Below are 21,125 nucleotides of genomic sequence, written 5' to 3'. Positions count from 1 at the left end.
TTTCTTCATTGTGTCTTTCTTTTCTCTTTTTTTTAGACACCAGTCCACAATGGATTATCCATATTTTGTTTTCTTAATCAAAAAATTACTACATTGTACGAATATTTTACATTTAGGTTAAATTTTATAAATATAAATAAAAATAGAATATTTGAAATTATAAGATATGTGCATATTCAGTTTACGTTAAACTTATATATAATTACAAAATATGTGTATAATTACTTTTAAAGATTTGAGTTTTAAAAGAAGAGTTGATAAAAACATCTGCAAAAAAATATAAATAAAACATAAAAACTATTAAAATAATAAAATAATGATTCTAGTTTAATATATAAGAATTAGTCAAGTGAATTTGACGAAAAAATAATAATTTTAATTCTAATTAAAAATAAAAAATTAATTAATTTGAAATGTAAACAGTTAATTAAAATATATAAAAAATAAAAATAAAACAACAAAATTCAGAATATCATCAATCAAAAATTAAAACAGAAACAAAAAAAAAAATGTAATTTATAATTTGCTTTGACACTAGTTATTAAAATTAGTAAACTTACACCTATAGTAATTACTCTTGTATGTTAAATATGATAAACTAAAAGGCCAATCAAACTTTTCTTCAAAGACTAACTAATACATATCTTTAAAAGACAGTCATGCCTGAAAAAATATGATGACTATTGAGAAACACTCGATTTTTCTAACAATTGTTTCACACTTCATCCTTAATTCACCCCGATATATTAAATAAGAATATATGAAAAGATTTGTAGGAATTTCTCTTTAAAGAGAGTACTTTTAGACATATTTATTTGTTAAATTTTTTTATAAAAATTACTTTAAGTTTTTATCTATTTCAATTTGTATTTATCACATACATTTTCAAATTAAATTTAATATTTTAAAATAAACTATTAATAATTAAAAATATATTTTTGTCTAAATATAATTTTTTTTTACAAATATAAAATATAATTTATATGCTCAAAATATATTTATTTATTTAAATTGTAAATTAATATATATATATATATATATATATATTACTTATTTATATGTATAACTTATTATAAATTGGCTTAAATGTATTTTTCATCCCAATAAAATTATCAAGTTTTGATTTTAATTTTTATATAATTTTTCTTTATTTTTCATCCTTATAAAATTAAAATTATTATTTTTAGTCCTTATTTTTATGTAATTACTTTTTAACTACTTTTTATTTATTAAAAAAATTAAGTAACCATCTTAAGTATTATCTACAATCATTATTAATATAATGTCGATATTTAGCACCTTTAAAAAAATTATAAATTCTTAAAAGAAGTGTTATTTATCCGTCTTAAAATGATTATTAGGGACTAAAAATAGTTGATTTAAATTTTAAAGGGATGAAAACAAAAAAATATATATTTTATAGGGACTTATATGTGTGTATATCAATTTGTATGTATAAAAATTGTAGTTATTCTATTTATTTATAAAATAAATTTTATTACACTAAATCAGCATGATAAGATAAAATATAAGAAAAAAAAAGATATTTTGTTAAAGTAGCAAATAGTATATTATAATATAATAAAATAATATGTAATAATTTTAAATTTGTTTCTTCCATAGTTTAGGGACTCGAGTTTGTTTATGAAGAATTATGGCCATAACAATTGCTCAAGATGTCAACTTTGCAGATAAAGACTAAAATCGACATTTATGGTCACCATTCACGAAGCACATTGGTTGTTACTTGTCATAGTGCCTGAAGTTGGCCTTTTACTGATCACTCCAAGGTGAAAATTACGGTACACTCATACATCATATAGTTCATGGGTGAACCAATAAAACAAAGTATTAAACAAAGTATGTTTTTTATGTAGTTCACTGGAGGAGAAAGTAAGTTAGATATATATGAATAATTAAATTAAACGATTTAGATTTATTTGATGATAAAAAATTTAATAACTGTACCGTGGTGATCTCCCATTGGCCGACTCGAGGCACATTGACAAAATGCCAAGCCCATAATAGGGACCTAAATATGGGAAGATTCACTAGCTCACTCAGACAATCAATAAGATCCCACAATCCATGGGAACGGTAATAAATACCGGGAGTTACGAGTCCACAATGAGACGTGATTTATGAGATCATAAAGAGGAGTGTGCGATTCATGTCTGTAACGCTACACCATTATATATAGCAATGATTAGGTCTAAGAAAGGAGATTACTCTCATCAAATGTTCTAGGTTAAGACTACGGCCCGGTCCTTTAGCACGGTATCGCTAAGGGTTCCTCGGCGGCGGTCTTCTATACCGGAACATTTTGGCGCCCATCGTGGGGCAGGTAAAACTGCATCCCACACCTTGGTTGCCTTGTGTGATCGGAAGGTCACAATGCATAGGTTACTAAGGAGCAATAAAAACTATCGAGAAAGAAGAAGCATAAGTATGATCGAGGTCAACCAAAAGGCGTCAAGGAGATGCCATGAGGATTTCTGAGTTAGGTATTTGACGGTAACAAACGAAAGGAAAAAGGTTTCCGCGGCGGAAGGTTTTGTTGGAGTGCATAGAGAGAAGCATGGGAAGTAGATCGAGAAGAAGAGTAGTGCAGTTCGCGAACCTACCGATAAAGCTTCTAATGCCCAACAGCTTCACCAACATCCGCGAAATCGCCCTCAAGACCATCCCTTCCGCCACCAAGATCGAGATCAAGCGCGTCCTCGAGTCCCTCTACGGCTTCGAGGTCCAAAAGGTTCGAACCCTAAACATGGACGAAAAAAAAAAAAGAAGCGCGGTGGCTTGTTGATCGCCAAACCCGATTACAAGAAGGCCTACGTCACCCTCAGGAGCCCGCTCTCAATCTCCACGAATCTCTACCCGATCCGAATCATTGAAGATGACAAGATGAGGATGAGCAAGCAAACCAAGTCCAACGTCGTCGAAGAAGAGGCCCACGTCACCACTCACTGGCTCGATCATAAGAAGGAGGCCCAACAACCCTTCGGGGCCCGCAACAACCGTCCACGTTTGGGCCACCCCGAGGCTGCTGCTATCGCTAAGTTTCCCTGGTCCAGCATGAGGTTTGCTAGTGGTTCCACTAGTGAAATAAACACATTTACTCTTTGAGGTGCTATGGTATTATGAATTATTCATGGGATGGTGTTTAACGAAATGAATACTGAAAAGTGAAGATAAAGTATCCGCAACTCTGGATTTTGTTTGTTCTGAGAAGTAAAATAACTTGTTTTTCATTTGTGATTGTTGCTATGCATTCTTCTTAACACATTTGATAATTACATATATCTCTCGGATAAAGGTAGTGGTAGAAACTTGGAGACTCAATTGCCACTGTGCTAACAGCTTATAATTCTAAATTATTAGTGAAAGCATTTAGAACTTAATATTTGCTTATTTGATTATCCCTCCTCCCTTGTTTTCAAGTTTATCTCAAGCATGGAGGGCTATGTAACTTGGTGTGAAGAGCACCTTAAGGTCGGAATTTAGACGATCAAGACCTTGGTGTGAAGAGCACCTTAAGGTTAGAATTTAGAAGACCCGAACCTTGGTGTGAATAGCACTTTAAGGTCAGAAATTTAACGATCTAAACCTTGGTGTGAATAGCACTTTAAGGTCGGCATTTCAACGATCCAAACCTTGGTGTGAAGAGCACCTTAAAGTCGGAATTTATATGATCAAAACCTTGGTGTGAAGAGCACTTTAAGGTCAGAATTTAGACGATCAAGACCTTGGTGCGAAGAGCACTTTAAGGTCGGAATTTAGACGATCAAGACCTTGGTGCGAAGAGCACTTTAAGGTCGGAATTTAGACGATCAAGACCTTGGTGTGAAGAGCACTTTAAGGTCGGAATTTTGACGATCAAGACCTTGGTGTGAAGAGCACTTTAAGGTCGGAATTTAAACGATCAAGACCTTGGTGCGAAGAGCACTTTAAGGTAGGCATTTCGACGATCCAAACCTTGGTGTGAAGAGCACCTTAAGGTCGGAATTTAGATGATCAAGACCTTGGTGCGAAGAGCACTTTAAGGTCGAAATTTAGACAATCAAGACCTTGGTATGAACAACACTTTAAGGTCAGAATTTAGACGATCAAGACCTTGGTGTGAAGAGCACCTTAAGGTTAGAATTTAGAAGACCCGAACCTTGGTGTGAATAGCACTTTAAGGTCAGAAATTTAATGATCTAAACCTTGGTGTGAATAGCACTTTAAGGTAGGCATTTCGACGATCCAAACCTTGGTGTGAAGAGCACCTTAAGGTCGGAATTTATATGATCAAAACCTTGGTGTGAAGAGCACTTTAAGGTCGGAATTTAGACGATCAAGACCTCGGTGCGAAGAGCACTTTAAGGTTAAAATTTAGACGATCAAAACCTTGGTGTGAAGAGCACTTTAAGGTAGGCGTTTCGACGATCCAAACCTTGGTGTATAGAGCACTTTAAGGTCAGAATTTAGACGATCAAGACTTTGGTGTGAAGAGCACTTTAAGGTCGGAATTTAAACGATCAAGACCTTGGTGCGAAGAGCACTTTAAGGTAGGCATTTCGACGATCCAAACCTTGGTGTGAAGAGCACCTTAAGGTCGGAATTTAGATGATCAAGACCTTGGTGCGAAGAGCACTTTAAGGTCAAAATTTAGACAATCAAGACCTTGGTGCGAACAACACTTTAAGGTCAGAATTTAGACGATCAAGACCTTGGTGTGAAGAGCACCTTAAGGTTAGAATTTAGAAGACCCGAACCTTGGTGTGAATAGCACTTTAAGGTCAGAAATTTAACGATCTAAACCTTTGTGTGAATAGCACTTTAAGGTAGGCATTTCGACGATCCAAACCTTGGTGTGAAGAGCACCTTAAGGTCGGAATTTATATGATCAAAACCTTGGTGTGAAGAGCACTTTAAGGTCGGAATTTAGACGATCAAGACCTCGGTGCGAAGAGCACTTTAAGGTTAAAATTTAGACGATCAAAACCTTGGTGTGAAGAGCACTTTAAGGTAGGCGTTTCGACGATCCAAACCTTGGTGTATAGAGCACTTTAAGGTCGGAATTTAGACGATCAAGACCTTGGTGTGAAGAGCACCTTAAGGTTAGAATTTAGAAGACCCGAACCTTGGTGTGAAAAGAACTTTAAGGTCAGAAATTTAACGATCTAAACCTTGGTGTGAATAGCACTTTAAGGTAGGCATTTCGACGATCCAAACCTTGGTGTGAAAAGAACTTTAAGGTCAGAAATTTAACGATCTAAACCTTGGTGTGAATAGCACTTTAAGGTAGGCATTTCGACGATCCAAACCTTGGTGTGAAGAGCACCTTAAGGTCGGAATTTATATGATCAAAACCTTGGTGTGAAGAGCACTTTAAGGTCAGAATTTAGACGATCAAGACCTCGGTGCGAAGAGCACTTTAAGGTCGAAATTTAGACGATCAAAACCTTGGTGTGAAGAGCACTTTAAGGTAGGCGTTTCGACGATCCAAACCTTGGTGTATAGAGCACCTTAAGATCGGAATTTAGACAACCCAAACCTAAGGTCGACATTTTGACGATCCAAACCTTGGTGCGAACAACACTTTAAGGTCGGAATTTAGACGATCAAGACCTCGGTGCGAAGAGCACTTTAAGGTAGGCATTTCGACGATCCAAACCTTGGTGTATAGAGCACCTTAAGGTCAGAATTTAGACAATCAAGACCTTGGTGCAAAGAGCACTTTAAGATCGGCATTTTGACTACCCAAACCTTGGTGTGAAGAGCACTTTAAGGTTGGAGTTTAGACGATCAAGACCTTAGTGTGAAGAGCACTTTAAGGTCGGCATTTTGACGATCAAGACCTTGGTGCAACGAGCACTTTAAGGTCGGCATTTTGACTATTCAAACCTTGGAGCGAAGAGCACTTTAAGATCGACATTTAGACGATCCAAACCTTGGTGTGAAGAGCACCTTAAGGTTAGAATTTAGAAGACCCAAACCTTAGTGTGAAGAGCACTTTAAGGTCGGAATTTAGATGATCAAGACCTTAGTGTGAAGAGCACTTTAAGGTCGGGATTTAGACGTGTAACGAGCACTTTAAGATCGGCACACTACTAGGAAAATATTATTTTACATCGCTATATTTACATCGGTTGTCTAAAAAATGATGTAAAATACATATGCGGTGGCAAACTTGTAATTAAGTAGAAAATATAAGTAAATTTACATTGCTAAAACTGATGTAAAAATGAAGTATTCTACATCGGGTTTCTTTACGACCGATGTTGAAGGGATGAACAATCTCCGCGCGGGCTGACACAGTTCCTTTAGCGCCTCTCAACACTCTGGCACACACTAGCAGCCCTATCTTTGTTCCTTCTTTCTGGTAACAAAGTGCCTTAGGGTTTTCTGGCAACAACGAAAATCTCACTCAATGCCTCCTTCCAAACACGCGCAATCCCCTCACCTACAATATCTAGGGTTTCTAATTGATTCGTTTGTCTCAACAAAGATTCGATCCATGGTAGGGATTCTCGCGTGATTGACGCTTGGCGGTGAACTCGGAGCCGGAAGCGGGCGGAGGCTTCCTCAACTGCCCCTTCATCATCTTCCTCTGGTCCCACCACTCGCTCTAGCAAGCGCGCGTCTCTCTTCTTCTTCCACCGCCACCACCGCCTCTCTTTCTTCCGTCAACACTCGTTCCCGTCCATCTAAACCTAAGGAACCCGCACCTCCCAAGAATCTCCCTCCCATGGACCCTACAAATGAATCCTCTGCTTCGCGCCTCTCTTTCCTGAACAGGCTGGCGCAGGTGCTGCGGCTGGTGCCGCCGCCGGTGGTGTTGGTGGTGGTGGAGATGAATGCGGCGTCGATGGATTACTCATGTTGATTTATGTTCCAGTCAGGAGGTTCATTCTTCGGAAGGATATTCGTTCCAGAATCCTCTATCTCACTCCTAACGCTATTGTTTACAAGGCAATTCATCTTCCATTTTTTATTTATTTATTTCTTTTTTGGGGAATTCATTTTACAAATTATTACCCTTTTTTTTGTTGTTGTGTAACTCAGGTTACGAGGCCCGTGCCGTTTTCGTGTTTTGGAGTGCTCAAGAAAGAGAAGCACTTTTTTTGCACTTTGTGGCCGATGTTGTCGTTGAACAAGGTTGGGTTTTTGCAATTTTCTTATGTGTTCTTCTGCTTTGGGTTCGCAAATGGGATAGTGTTGGATTTCATTAACGGTTAGGGTTCATTTGATTTGTTTAAATTCGTGCTAGTAGACAGGATAAAACAATTATTTTGTTGTTCATTTGTACAAAGATCATAAAACATGAGAAACAATTGTGTTTTTGGATGTTTCATTTTATGTTTTTAAGCCTCCCAGGGTCTAGCAATTGTTCTATTGGTTTCGATTTTTGGTACCTAATTGATTATGTGTATTCGTAGGATACTTGCAATCACTTTTTAATGTCTATTCTCTTAGAATTGAAAACGTTGGAGTAAGAAGGCCACCCAGTGATGATGTTAAGATCCAGGGTGTTGCAAATCCAAATGCTTTCAGAAAGGTTTCCTTCTTTTTTACACATTCAAAAACAAAAGCTGTCATAGGAAATTTCATTTCACTGTTTTCTTGTTCCGAATCAAGTATGGGTTATTGTGGAACTTTTCTTTTGCATTGCTTCCATTTTTTACAGGCTGTTATGATGTGTCTATCGAACATGAGAAATGAGATTTTTTCAAGACAGGCTTCTACACTAGAAGATGTTCCACATAATCTGATGGTGAGTCATTCACCATGTAGTGCTATATGGGTTGGGAATAAATCTTTTTACATTTTCATCTTATTTGTATGTCTTTTTTCATGTTGTCTTTCTTTTCTTTTTAGATACTTGAAAGTGTTATGAATGATTGACCAAGTTACTTCCATAATTTTATTTAGAAAATATTAGTAGTGATGTAGTGATGAAAACTTCACCCTTTTTATGATTGTGTTGTATTTATTTCTTTACGTCACTGGTTTTCTAGTAAGTTCAAAGTTTCTGTTTTTTTTTTTTTTAATTTTATTATTATATATATATATATATTTACATATTGTGTTCATTAGAAAGAAAAGGCACCAATTGAATCTGAATCAAACACTGGCCATGGGAAGTTTTGTAATATCATGCTGTCTTGGTTGATATAAATTTATGTTCGTCATAATTTTGGACTTCCTTGATTATTTATGACTGCAGAACTATCTCAGCCACTGCTTATCTATTTGTAATTTGCTTATATCTTTTTATCGTTATAAATTTTTCAGTAAATTTTAGTCTTTAAATTATACTAATTTTTTTAATTTTATTTTAAAACCTATACTCATTCTTTAGTTTTATATTGTTATTTAACTATTATTAGTTAACCAATAGCATATCAGCATTGTGAATTTTTGTCATTTTGCACTAAAATATTTCGTAAAAGATAGAATAAGTGTAATTTTGACTTCCTATTGTGAACTACTGAACTGATGATAAAATGTTCAAAATTTGTTACGGGTAACAATAAAAGTTGAAGATAAGAGAAAGTACTCTCGGAATACTTATTCATAGTTGTTCATTATGACTAATAGACTGGTTTATGTTAAAATAAATTAAAGTGTAATATACATTAATTTTAAAATAAATACAGCATAATTTTAAATATCTTACGAAAATATTTTTTTCTCTAATTTTTTGTTCAGCTTTAATGGCATTACGTTCACGACGGTGGCAATATACTTTGAATTTTAAATTGCCGTAGCTGATGTCCTCCTGGATTTTGTGTCTTTCATGTTTAAGCCTTTTTATCAATATTTAGTCAAAAGAGAAAAGGAGGCTAGTATATGATACTGAGTTGTTTTATCTTTTCTCAATGAAGAAAGAATGTAATTTGTTACTAATAAACTATGGAGCCTGGCCATGCCTCATGAAACACAACACATATCAACACTAGACTAGTAAACTACACGCACACACTAGATTGTTAGTTTAGAAATTTTAAACCCATATTGGACATATGCATAGAACCAAATTAATCAATTAGAGTCTAGCCTCTGTTTTTCTTGTTATGTCAATCTGTACTTCATCATTATGTATTATGCCTTCTGTCTTCTATATTAAACAAATTATTTAATCAGATCACTTATGAGTGGTCCCTTGAAATATCTGTCGTTTCTTTTGCAGTTTGATGCATTGGTTACAGCGTTTCCCATATCTGAGGGAGGTGAAGAAGCACAAATTAAGAGGATTACAGAACTACAAGTATGGAACTCACAGCTCACTCTGTTTTTTATGTGATTGACTGGTGTAATTAATAATAAATAATGATGTAATTGGAACATAGAGTATTTATGTTTTTACATTGTTTCTACATTTTCCTTTCAGGATGAAAATGATGCAATAGGCCAAGAACTTCAGAAGCAATTGGAAGCTGCAGGTCTGTGCCAGTTTTTTGTTTATATTTGAAGTCTAAACTTCTATCTTGAAGTAATAGGTTTATAACACCATCTTTGTTCATGTAGTCTCCAAAAAGTAAACACTTTATAGTGGTGATAGTTCTTTTTAGTGAAGCCCGGGTAATTGTGTTTTTTAAGTATGATTTACTGAGTTAAGTCATGCGTATTTCAAATAACCTGCTGCAACTATTAACACTCACACATGATGTTATTGAATAAAATTAGCATTAACCTTCTAGGAGTGTATCTCGCAAGAATTTTGTTATTGTGAGAAATAAAAATTATAATTCAAGTCATATAATACATAGATAATTAAGATTAAAATTTAACTAATGGTCATGTAATTAAATTTGTATATATCTTTTTTACTTTTGACTATTATTTTTTGTCTTGCCATTGGTGGTGGGTATATAGAGGGGAGAGAACTGGTGCAGATATTGCTTGCAGCTGGAGCTGATCCATCTGCTCAAGATTCACAGAATGGGAGGACAGCTTTGCATACTAGTGGACAGGCATAAAAATGAGCTGAAGAAGCATTAATGTGGTAGGAGTAGTATTTTCTTTTCCTGGTAGCATGTTGCATTGTATCTTACATGAAGTAAACTGTGTGCCTGTGTGTCCCCCGCACAATTAAAGCATTGTATTTTCATTAAGTTGTAATTGTTGTTTTTTAAACATAATAAATTTATCTAAAATATTACTGTCATAACTGTGCACTCTAATTTAGCAATGATGATTTTGTAAGTTATTAATTTTGTTATCCATATGGGAAAGGCTTGCTGGTGGGAGTATGAGATGTTACTATAATACACCTCCTATTTGCTTTATGTATACTATAAATTTATCTCCTATTAGCAAAGAAATGTAATGAGCATACATTTGTATTTAATTACAGGTAATAAAAAATAATCAAAAAATAAGCATGATTTTTTTTTTATTAAAAAAACTGCAATTTACATCGGTTCTCTTGAGAACCGATGTAGATTTAAGCATAAATTTACATCGGTTTTTCAGAACCAATGTAAAAATGTATACCTTTTTTACGTCGCTCTATTCTACATCGGTTTTAGAACCGATGTAGATGACTTTAGAGAACCGATGTAAAATGTGCATCTTGTAGTAGTGGCATTTAGACGATCCAAACCTTGGTGTGAATAGCACCTTAAGGTTAGAATTTAAAAGACCTAAACCGTAGTGTGAAGAGCACTTTAAGGTTGGAATTTAGACGATCACCATAAATCAAGTCAAACGGTGCGCCCCAAGTTGCGACCCAAAGTAGGTCAACAAAATGCCTACCTGACATGCTCTTCACACCTTAGTGCTCGAGCATGGAGAGTTATGTACCATGATGGTCTCCCAGATCGACCAACGTAAGTCGGCAAAATGTTGATCCAACATGCTCTTTGCACCTTAGTGCTCGAGCATGGAGGGTTATGTACCATGAAGGTCTTCCACAGACCGACCAAAGCAGGTCGGCAAAATGTTGACCCAACATGCTCCTCGCACTTTAGTGCTTGAGCATGGAGGGCTATATATGTACCGTGGTGGCCTCCCATTGGCCGACCCGAGGCACACCGACAAAGTGCACCATGAAGGTCCCCCAAAAACCGATCAAACCGAACCTACGCAATACCGACCCAACATGCTCCTCGCACTTTAGTGCTTGAGCATGGAGGGCTATGTACCGTGGTGGTCTCCCATTGGCCGACCCGAGGCACATCGACAAAATGCACCATGGAGGTCCCCCAAAAACTGATCAAACCGAACCTACGCAATACCGACCCAACATGCTCCTCGCACTTTAGTGCTTGAGCATGGAGGGCTATGTACCGTGGTGGTCTCCCATTGGCCGACCCGAGGCACATCGACAAAATGCCGAGCCCATAATAGGGACCCAAATTTGGGAAGATTCACTAGCTCACTTAGACAATCAATAAGATCCCACAATCCATGGGAACGGTAATAAATACCGGGAGTTATGAGTCCACAATGGGACGTGATTTATGAGATCATAAAGAGGAGTGTGCGATTCATGTCTGTAACGCTACACCATTATATATAGCAATGATTAGGTCTAAGAAAGGGGATTACTCTCATCAAATGTTCTAGGTTAAGACTACGGCCCGGTCCTTTAGCACGGTATCGCTAAGAGTTCCTCGGCGGCGATCTTCTATACCGGAACAATAACGTATTAAATTTATTTCATAATGGTAAATGACCATTTTGTCAAAAAAAAAAACCCTCGTCAACCTTATCGTTAACTCCAATTTCTTTCTTCAACTCTGTCAACTTCAGTCTCCTTCTTTAACTCTGTCAACCTTAATAACGACAACAACTTCAACCCTCGATGGCTTCATCCCTCCTCCTTCCTTCGACAACAGTCCCTTCAAGATCAACAACAAGATCGTTGTCGCTTACGAGTTCTACAGCCCCACCTACAGTAGCATCTTCATCCTTGACAACGACGCCTTCATGATGGACGACAGGATGAAGAAGACAAGGTTCAAGTCCCAAACTCTTAACAGTACTTATTCTTAATGAGCCCCAACTCTGGTGACAACAACAAATTCTAACTCTAACAAGGAAGTTGCATGAGCGAAATCCCTTCACCTTCCTTTTTTTTCATTGAAACCCTATCGAACTCTGTTGTCAAAATCACATGTGCCTATCACGAGAACCCTGCGATGTCTTCCCCTCCCGCAACTCAACTTCATGTACCGCCTATGCCAAGCCCACAATTGTCGACAACCACCACCACCTCGTCACCTATGATGCTTGTGCCAAGCCCGTTGTCATCAACAACAACCACCACCTTGTCATTTGCAACGCCAGCAAACGTGTTGCCGTCGGAGTGAATTCCTAACTTAATAAAAAGACTTTTTAGTAATTTTAAATATGTTAAATAAACAAATAAAAGTATTGTTCACTTATGTATTGATAGACAATGTGATAAACTTATATATCATAGTCATCGCTTCACTCCAACCTGTTTACTAAATAAAAATCTAATTTTTAGATTCCTTTATTAAAACACTATTTTCTTTGGGTGATTCATCGGTGAATCATTTTATATGCTTCTTCACCATTAAAAACTATAAATGAATGTATAAATAAGACGAATGCTATTGTAGAGAATTGTCCCATAAGATTCATCATTGGATAAGTAAAATATGATACAATACCGAAAAATATTTCTTAAATTATTTATTTAAATTATTGTAAAATTACTATTAACCCCTATTTTAAAATATTTGCCTCAAATAGAGTAAATTCAACCTATTCCATCTGATCTCCTACCCAATCGTTCATATGTATTTTTTTTAATTGCTTTGTGAATTTTACTATTATTCTCACTTCTCAGCATTCAATTCACCATAGCAACTTCAGCAGAATCTTCAATTGTTGGTTCGTCGATGTGCAACAACAACAATAGTTATTATGGGTTAAGGGAGAATTTTTGTTAGATTCAAAAGAGAGAGAAAATAAAAAATAAAAAATAAAAGTCATGACATAATTGGAATCTTTATCTATTAGTATAGATAAAAGAGATACTACTTTCAATAACTATTTTTTTTTTCTATTTTTATACGGATCATTTTATTCTTTATTTATTTTTTAATAATTATATTTTTTATGAGTAACTTCTTATTCTTTTACTTATTTTAATACAACGTAGGTACGAGGGTTTTTTTTTTTTTTTTTGTTGTTGCTAATATTCATTACGGGGTTACAAATGCATCCGCGCTTTTTGAATTTGAATAAAGACCGAAGCACGTGACGCACGCTCCTTTGTCCAATTGCAACTTCTAAGCTGTTTTGGGACGAGATCCAAGTAGTGACTAAATGAATTTGCCGTTAGAAAACAATGAATTCGATCATTGTTTTTGGGTCTGACTCGTCGGATCTACTATTCTGCAAGACTAAGTGTTGCTGCATGTGACGTTGAAGTAGTCGATCGATTGAATGACTGTTGGTATGGATGCAAGAGAACAAAAAGTTGGTCCTCGGAGATAAAATGGACATTGACAAATATAAAATAAATATTCACTTTTTTACAATATAATAATAACTATTAATATTATCCGTCATTTTTTTTAAAATATGACTAAAGGTGTTAGATTATTGATTCACCTGTGGATCACATGTCACAAAACTTTTATCTTTCTAGTTCACTCATGAACCATATCACACATAAGCTCACCGAAAAAAATTGGCTTAGTTGTTAAAACGAGAAAAAGGAAATAGTACACGAACTGGCGCATCAGTGAACATGCCCAAAAATTTAACTAGTTAGTTGTTACATAATACTCCTACCCACCATTTGTTGAAAATAGCCCACGTATAGCACATGGATATGGCTTTTTCTTCAAACTTACAGAATATAAACAACTCGATCATTTTCTGCAAATAGAAACCATCGAGTTCAGAAGTTTTCTTTTCTTTTATTCTTGGGGGCGGTGGAGCCGGGAGAAGGGTGTTCACGATTAAGCATGGTGCATAAGTTCTTATAAAAGAATTTCGCATCAAGTTCGATTCTCACACATAAAACCTGACCAAAATAAAATGTTAATAAACTAATCAAATATACTCGATCAAATTGTGGTAAGTTAACAATGAATGATTGTAAGGGCTAAAAGATATGGAGTTCTTTAATCTAAAGAAAAAGTTTGGGGAGGGGGATTGTTTGAAATCAATTGCGATGTCTTATGTTAGAATTGTTTTTGCTCTGCTTTTGTATACTATAAAGTCCCGTCTCACGGTCTTGGTAATAATAATTGATAATTAAAAACCAAAAGATTTACAACTCTGTTTCTGATGAAATTAGAAACACAAAAACTGTTTCAGAAACTTACAAAAGGAGGTGGTGTTTCATCATTCATGAATTGGACTTAAACTTGAATACATGTTTGCCCTAGTCAAATCAGCAGCTGCAACAACACGAGCATGTAACTTTCCCTTGGAGCATTCTTGAACGATCAAACGCCCTAACTCTGAATTGCCATTGCTCATATCGACCTTCTCGGTTAAATCCTGGAGTTGGGCCGTGGTCATTCGCACCTTGATTGTCACGCCTTGAACCGCAGGGTGCACCACTGCCTTTGTGTTTCTCTTCTTCCCAAACCAAACGTTACCCATTGTGTCTCTCTCTGCTGTTTGCCTAAACTTGGAAGCACATCGTTCCCTTTAAATAGGAAAACCTGTCAACAGAAAGTAACATATGAAGCTATGACACTGTGCTTGGTTGACAATTTGTGACATAAACGAACATCACCTTCCGATGAAATCGTGCATGGGACCATTCTGCCAAACAAAATAGAATTCAACACTGCCCTTATTTATTGCTTCGTTTTCGGTCAGCAACTTAACATCTATTTCAAAATTTTATTTATTGCCTCCAATTGTTAAATGGGAGAATTCGTCATTTCTGTACATGCATCACAACGAGATCCAGGGAGGCCTTCCAAGAAATTCAATCATATTTGTTCACACGTGTAAATGTGGTATTCAGCTTTTTATTAATTATTTTTGACTTATTATAATAACTTTTATTTAAACAAATTATACTTTCGCTTATTTAGTAAGCTTCACAATTTAAGCTTTTGATTTAAGTTTTTGATATAAGCTCCCATGTTACAAATTTGAGTACAGTATAGTTAAGTACATGTTTAATACACTTATTTATCATATTAGAGCACATCATAAGTGTGAAACTTACTAACATAAACTAACCAAAGCTTATTTTAATAAGTTATAGGGAAAAATCTAAAACACTTACATTGCATGATGACCCGTGTGGACATTGACACCTAATGGGTAATTAACTAAAAGTTGTCCATTGTCTATTTTTCTTTTTATTTCCTGTCTTGTCTTTCTTTAATATTCTACTTTGAATTGGTTGGTTATATCTTTATCATTTGATATTAGAGTTTAGGATCAAAATGAGAATTTAAATCATTAATCAAATAATGACAAAAATTCATAGTTATTTTTTAAATTTAAATATATTTTTAATTCTTTAAATTTAAAATACATTTATTTTTTGTCTCTTTAACTTATAATTATTATTTTTAGTCTTATAATCTTAAAAAAATTAATTTTAGTCGATAATATTTGACAGAATTCTTAATAAGATTTAAGTATAAAAACTAATATATATATATATATATATATATTAAAATTATAAGATTATAAAGATTAATTTTAAATTTAGAAGACTAAAAATTCTTTCTTCTTTAAAAAATTTGAGAGACTAAAAACGTATTTAAACTTTATTTTTTTTATATTAAATAAAGATATGGATTTATATAAATATAAGAAATTAATTATTATTAATAAATTTATATTTTTCCTATAACTTATTTGCTTTGGCCAGATACTTACTTTCCTATCTAGTTAATAGCTATCAAGAGCCTACAGGTGGACGCCTTTTTTGTACAAACTTGTAATTTTTATTATTTCTATACTGTAGCCATGTTTTTTTTTTTTTTTTTGAAGGGAACTGTAGCCATGTTATGAAATAGAAATAACGACAATTCAACTTGTTTTTCCGAGGACGTTAATATATAATAACCCAGCAGCTGCCCCTATAATTTTCAATTACATTAGTCATTTATATTTTGTTAATGGTCGAACCATGCATGCCCCCGTTGCGGTCTTTAGGGTTTGGAGTTTATGCGTAATATTATCTTCAAGATTCAAATATTTAATTTATTAAGATTAAAAATAATTAATTTAATTGATAATAATTATTTTATTTTATTTATATATATATTTACAATTATTTTTATAGTACTTGTTAATTAATATTCACATTTTTTCTTAACTAACTAAAATACATATTATATATTATTTCTCTCTCGTAATTTATATTACTTATTTTTTAAATTAATTAAAATGTATGTCTTTTAAAAAGTTTAAAATTAATGTATTTCATCAAATTAAGAAAGTATATTTTAATTAAAGATAATTTAGTCTAAAAATAATTAATACATTAAATACTATAAATTAAGTCTTATAAAAATAAATAAACAATTATTCTAAGTTGGTTTACATAAACAGGAACAAAAATAGTATTTAAATAAAATTTTATTTATTTTGAATTTATTTTATATTTAAATTAAAATAATAAGAAAATACTTTTTATAAAATTTTCCTAGTTTTTTATTTATGAATTTTCAACTAGTTTGACCAATTCAAAATTGATTCTTAAACAATATGAGAATTTGAAATGAGGTCCTTAAATGTAAAACATTGTTATTGATTGTTAATCTTTTCATAACTCTGTAATTAAGTCTCAAGAATTAGGGATTAGTTTACATTTCATGAAATTTGATCGAATATTTTTTCATATCTTCATGTAGGAATAACCAATTTTCAGAGTTTGGAAACGATTTTAAAGATTACATTCTAGAGTTGATTGAGAGTTTAGGGATTAATGATTAAGGAGATTACATATAATTAGATAATGATTAAAATTTATTATACATAGATGATGATACAGAATAATAATATAATATAGTTGTCCAAATTTAAAGACATAAATTATATTTTATCAAATTTTACAGATTTTTAAAAAACCTCTAACCATAAAAACTAAATTGCAAAAATATACGATGAAGGATTCAATTCCAGTTTAGGGTCTAATTAAAACTTCACAAAAAATTAAAGGGTTAATGATGTATTAGACATTTTTTTTATGTACTTTATAAAGTTGTATGTTGATATTTTCCATGCCATCTTCTTTATACAACATCTCTAACTTGATCTTCTTTAGGCTAATAATCTCTTTTTTATATATATTGGTTTACTTTAAGTCTATATGTTAGAATGACTTTCTAGATCGATCTTTTTTAGGTTGATACCAATAGAATGAAAATTCAATAGTAGGTTAAATGAATATAAACAGTCAACTTGCTTCAATAGGTTAGTGAATATAAATGGTCAACTAATTACGTGAAGATAGGAAATATCACTTCAAAATTTCTTTAAGTTATCTCTAAAAAAATCCAAAATGTTAATACGTTAACATACATATGTATATAACCTAGTTCTAAACTTAAAGATTTATAGAGATTATTCTTGAATTTATGGACTTAATTATCGGTCTCCAGCCCTATATAGGATATTTTTCCATGCCAGCCAGAAGAATAACAGACACTGACGGATCTAGAAAATATTTTTAGAGGGGAAAATAATTTATAATATTTTTATAAAGGAAAATATTATAAATTTTTATAAAATAATTATTCATGAAAAAATTAAATACCTTATTTTCTATAAATTAAAATTGTTTAATAAATTGATCGGTAATTTCTCTTCTTTTTTTTTCCTTCTATTTGATTTATTGTATTAAGATATTTATTTGTAATTTTGTGTGTTTTGTTTAGTATTAATTAGATTAACAATAAAATGGTCAAAATTAGGATAAAGTAATAAATTCAGTACTAATTTATTTCCATTTCTATCTTTTATAAGTTTTTGTTAGGTCCAGAGTAGGCTTAATAGTTACTCACAGCTAAAACAAGAGATGAGTAAAAAGAGACAAGGGAGAAAATAACCACAGTAAAAATATTATTTACTGAAAGGGAGAAAATTACAACACTTCTCTCTCTATAACTTACTCCTTTTTAATTAGGAGACTACTACTACCGAGAACAGATCTCAAGGTGTATAAGAGAGGAAAAGAGAAGAGAAGAAGATTTGGGATGAAAATTATGGTTTTCAGCTTCCCTATTTATAGGAAAGTCCCAATGGCATTTTTGTAATTTCTCCTAAACTTTTAATATTATTTTATTATTATGTGGGACCCGCTTTTGATTTAAAAATCAAAAATCACCGAAAGTGTTTTCGGTGCTGGCCGCCCGCCACAGCTGCCCACAGCTGTCTAACATTTCTCCCACTTGAAGATTATGATTAAGTTAATCATATCTTCACACCATTGATACTTCATGTTGCTTATGTCTTCAATAGGCCAAATAAGGATCGACACCATGTAAACTTGTCAGTGTTGACAGGCTTTGTCATTACGTCTGCTATGTTGTCTTTTGTATGGATCTTCTGCATATCCACTTTTCCTTCTTCTACTACTTCACGAACAAAGTGATATTGAATTCCTATGTGCTTTGTCCTGGAATGAAAGGCTGGATTCCTTGCAATGTGCAAGGCACTCTGACTGTCACAATACACAGTAATTTTCTCCTGCTTGTGCCCGAGTTCTTCCAGTAACCTTTGAATCCAGATTGCTTCCTTGCATGCTTGCGTAGCTGCCATGTATTCAGCTTCTGTAGTAGATAGAGCTACAACAGTCTGTAACTTAGACAACCAGCTCACTGCTCCTCCAGCAAGTGTAAACACATAACCAGTAGTAGATTTTCTTTTATCCAGATCTCCTGCAAAATCTGAATCAACATAGCCTTTGACAAAAAACTCCGATCCTTCAAAACATAATGCAACATCTGAGGTTCCTTTGATATATCTAAGGATCCTCTTTACAATACTCCAATGCTCTCTACCAGGATCTGCCATAAACCTACTGACCGCTCCCACTGCTTGTGCAATGTCTGGTCTCGTACAAATCATGGCATACATAAGGCTTCCCACCGCTGATGCATACGGCACTCGAGACATTTCCATCCTCTCTGCTTCGTTGCTAGGACTCATACTTAAGGATAATTTGTAATTGACAGGAAGTGGGGTCGAAATTGGCTTACAGTCTTGCATGTTGAAGCGCCGCAAGACTTTCAATAAATAATTCTTCTGAGAAAGCCAAATCCTCCTGTTTTTTTCTGTCTCGGTGAATTTGCATCCCTAAAATCTTGTTTGCTGGTCCCAAGTCCTTCATATCAAACTCCCTAGCCAATTGTGCCTTTAATTCTTGGATCTGATCTTTGTTGGGGCCTACCACCAACATGTCATCCACATACAACAGCAAGATGATGAAATCATTGTCATCAAACCTATTGTAGTACGTACAATGGTCTGAACTCAGTCTGTTGTAACCAAGGCTAATAATGAAGGAATCAAATCTCTTATACCAACACCTTGGCGCCTGCTTTAAACCGTACAGAGATTTGGTCAACCTACAAACCAAGTTTTCTTTTCCTTGTTCTTTAAAGCCTTCTGGTTGGAGCATATATATTTCTTCTTGGAGTTCCCCATGAAGAAAAGCAGTCTTTACATCAAGTTGCTCAAGATGTAAATTAAATGCAGCACACATAGCCAGAACAACTCTGATTGTGGTTAATCGAACAACTGGCGAGAATATCTCGTTAAAATCAATGCCCTCTTTCTGAGCATATCCCTTAACCACCAATCTTGCACGATATCTCTCCACTTGATCATTGCCATCACGTTTGATCTTATAGACCCATTTGCAACCAATGGCTTTTCGACCTTTTGGAAGATCAACAAGTTCCCATGTTTTATTTCTATGTAAGGCCTCTATTTCTTCATGCATTGCTGCCATCCACTGAGAAACATCAGAACTCCTCAACGCCTCTTGAAAGGTTGATGGTTCTCCTTCTTCAGTTAAGAGACAGTACGCATCATGACTTGCCATAACATAGTCTGAATGCCAAGATGGTCTCCTTCTCTCACGTCTTATTTGTTGAACTTCTTCATCATTGGCTTCATCTGGTTCTTGTTCCTCATGCTCTTGTTCTGCTTCAGAGGTGTCATCCTTTTTAGACTTTCCTCCTATCTCCACTATAGTGCTGTCATTCTCCTGCTCCTTTTGCAGTTCAGTTTCTGCAAAGACTACATCCCTGCTGACAACAACCTTGCGGGCAGTGGGATCCCACAAGCGATACCCCTTAACATTGTCAGCATAACCCAAGAATATACATTTCCTGGATTTTGGGTCCAGCTTTGTTCTTTCTTGGGAGTTGTACATCACGTACACCGGACATCCAAACACATGTAATGAAGAATAATTTGATGATTTTCCATTCCACATCTCCATTGGTGTCTTCAAACCAATTGCTGTTGATGGTGAGCGATTGATCAAATAACAAGCAGTTTTGACTGCTTCTGCCCAGAAAGACTTGGCTAATCCTGCAGTTCTCAACATAGCTCTTGTCCTTTCTAGGAGAGTTCGATTCATCCGCTCTGCTACCCCATTCTGCTGAGGTGTATGAGCAACTGTAAATTGCCTCTTAATACCCTCTTGCTTGCAGAATGCCAAAAAATCACCATCTATATATTCTCCTCCATTATCTGTCCTCAAGCACTTAATCCTTTTTCCAGTATCAAGTTCCACTTGTGCTTTAAATTCCTTGAATACTGGGAACACATCTGACTTCTTCTTGATTGGGTACACCCACAATCTCCGGGAATAATCATCAATAAATGATACAAAATATTTTGCTCCTCCCATGGAAATTTCTGGTGATTCCCAGACATCAGAATGGATCAAGTCAAGTATGTGTTTGCTCCTTGTAGTTACTTTGGCAAATTGTAATCTATGTTGCTTGCTTGTCACACAGTGCTCACAAAATGGTAAGGTTACCATTTTAAGCCCCGACAAGAGATTACGTTCCGCAAGAATTCTCAGGCCTCGCTCTGACATATGTCCTAGTCTACGATGCCACATCATCGTTGCCTCTTCTTGACTTATTGCTGCAACTGATGCATCTGCTTCTTGCAACGTTTCTCCCAAGAGCAAGTATAGATTTGAT

At 34.5% G+C, this 21,125-nt stretch overlaps 1 long non-coding RNA gene and 1 pseudogene across 2 annotated transcripts; one reads left to right on the top strand and one right to left on the bottom strand.

The window, feature by feature from the left end:
- Window positions 1-2,904: 2,904 nt before the first annotated feature.
- On the top strand, window positions 2,905-10,159 carry LOC109796553 (uncharacterized; annotated as a pseudogene). The gene is made up of 8 exons (XR_014430857.1): window positions 2,905-3,080; window positions 6,750-6,957; window positions 7,051-7,143; window positions 7,425-7,543; window positions 7,673-7,759; window positions 9,179-9,256; window positions 9,380-9,431; window positions 9,865-10,159. The product of XR_014430857.1 is annotated as an uncharacterized LOC109796553 (transcript).
- Window positions 10,160-12,963: 2,804 nt separating this feature from the next.
- On the bottom strand, window positions 12,964-15,736 carry LOC145952983 (uncharacterized). Its single transcript, XR_014430492.1, has 3 exons — window positions 14,723-15,736; window positions 14,304-14,648; window positions 12,964-13,999 (listed from the first exon to the last, which is right to left on the bottom strand). It is a non-coding gene; the product is annotated as an uncharacterized LOC145952983 (long non-coding RNA).
- Between the last annotated feature and the right edge of the window lie 5,389 nt (window positions 15,737-21,125).

The sequence above is a fragment of the Cajanus cajan genome, chromosome 11, assembly GCF_000230855.2.
Source record: "Cajanus cajan strain Asha chromosome 11, NIPB_CcT2T_4, whole genome shotgun sequence".
Lineage (NCBI taxonomy): Eukaryota > Viridiplantae > Streptophyta > Magnoliopsida > Fabales > Fabaceae > Cajanus > Cajanus cajan.
Note: the sequence above shows the minus strand (reverse complement) of the source record. Positions and strands in the feature narration are given on the sequence as shown.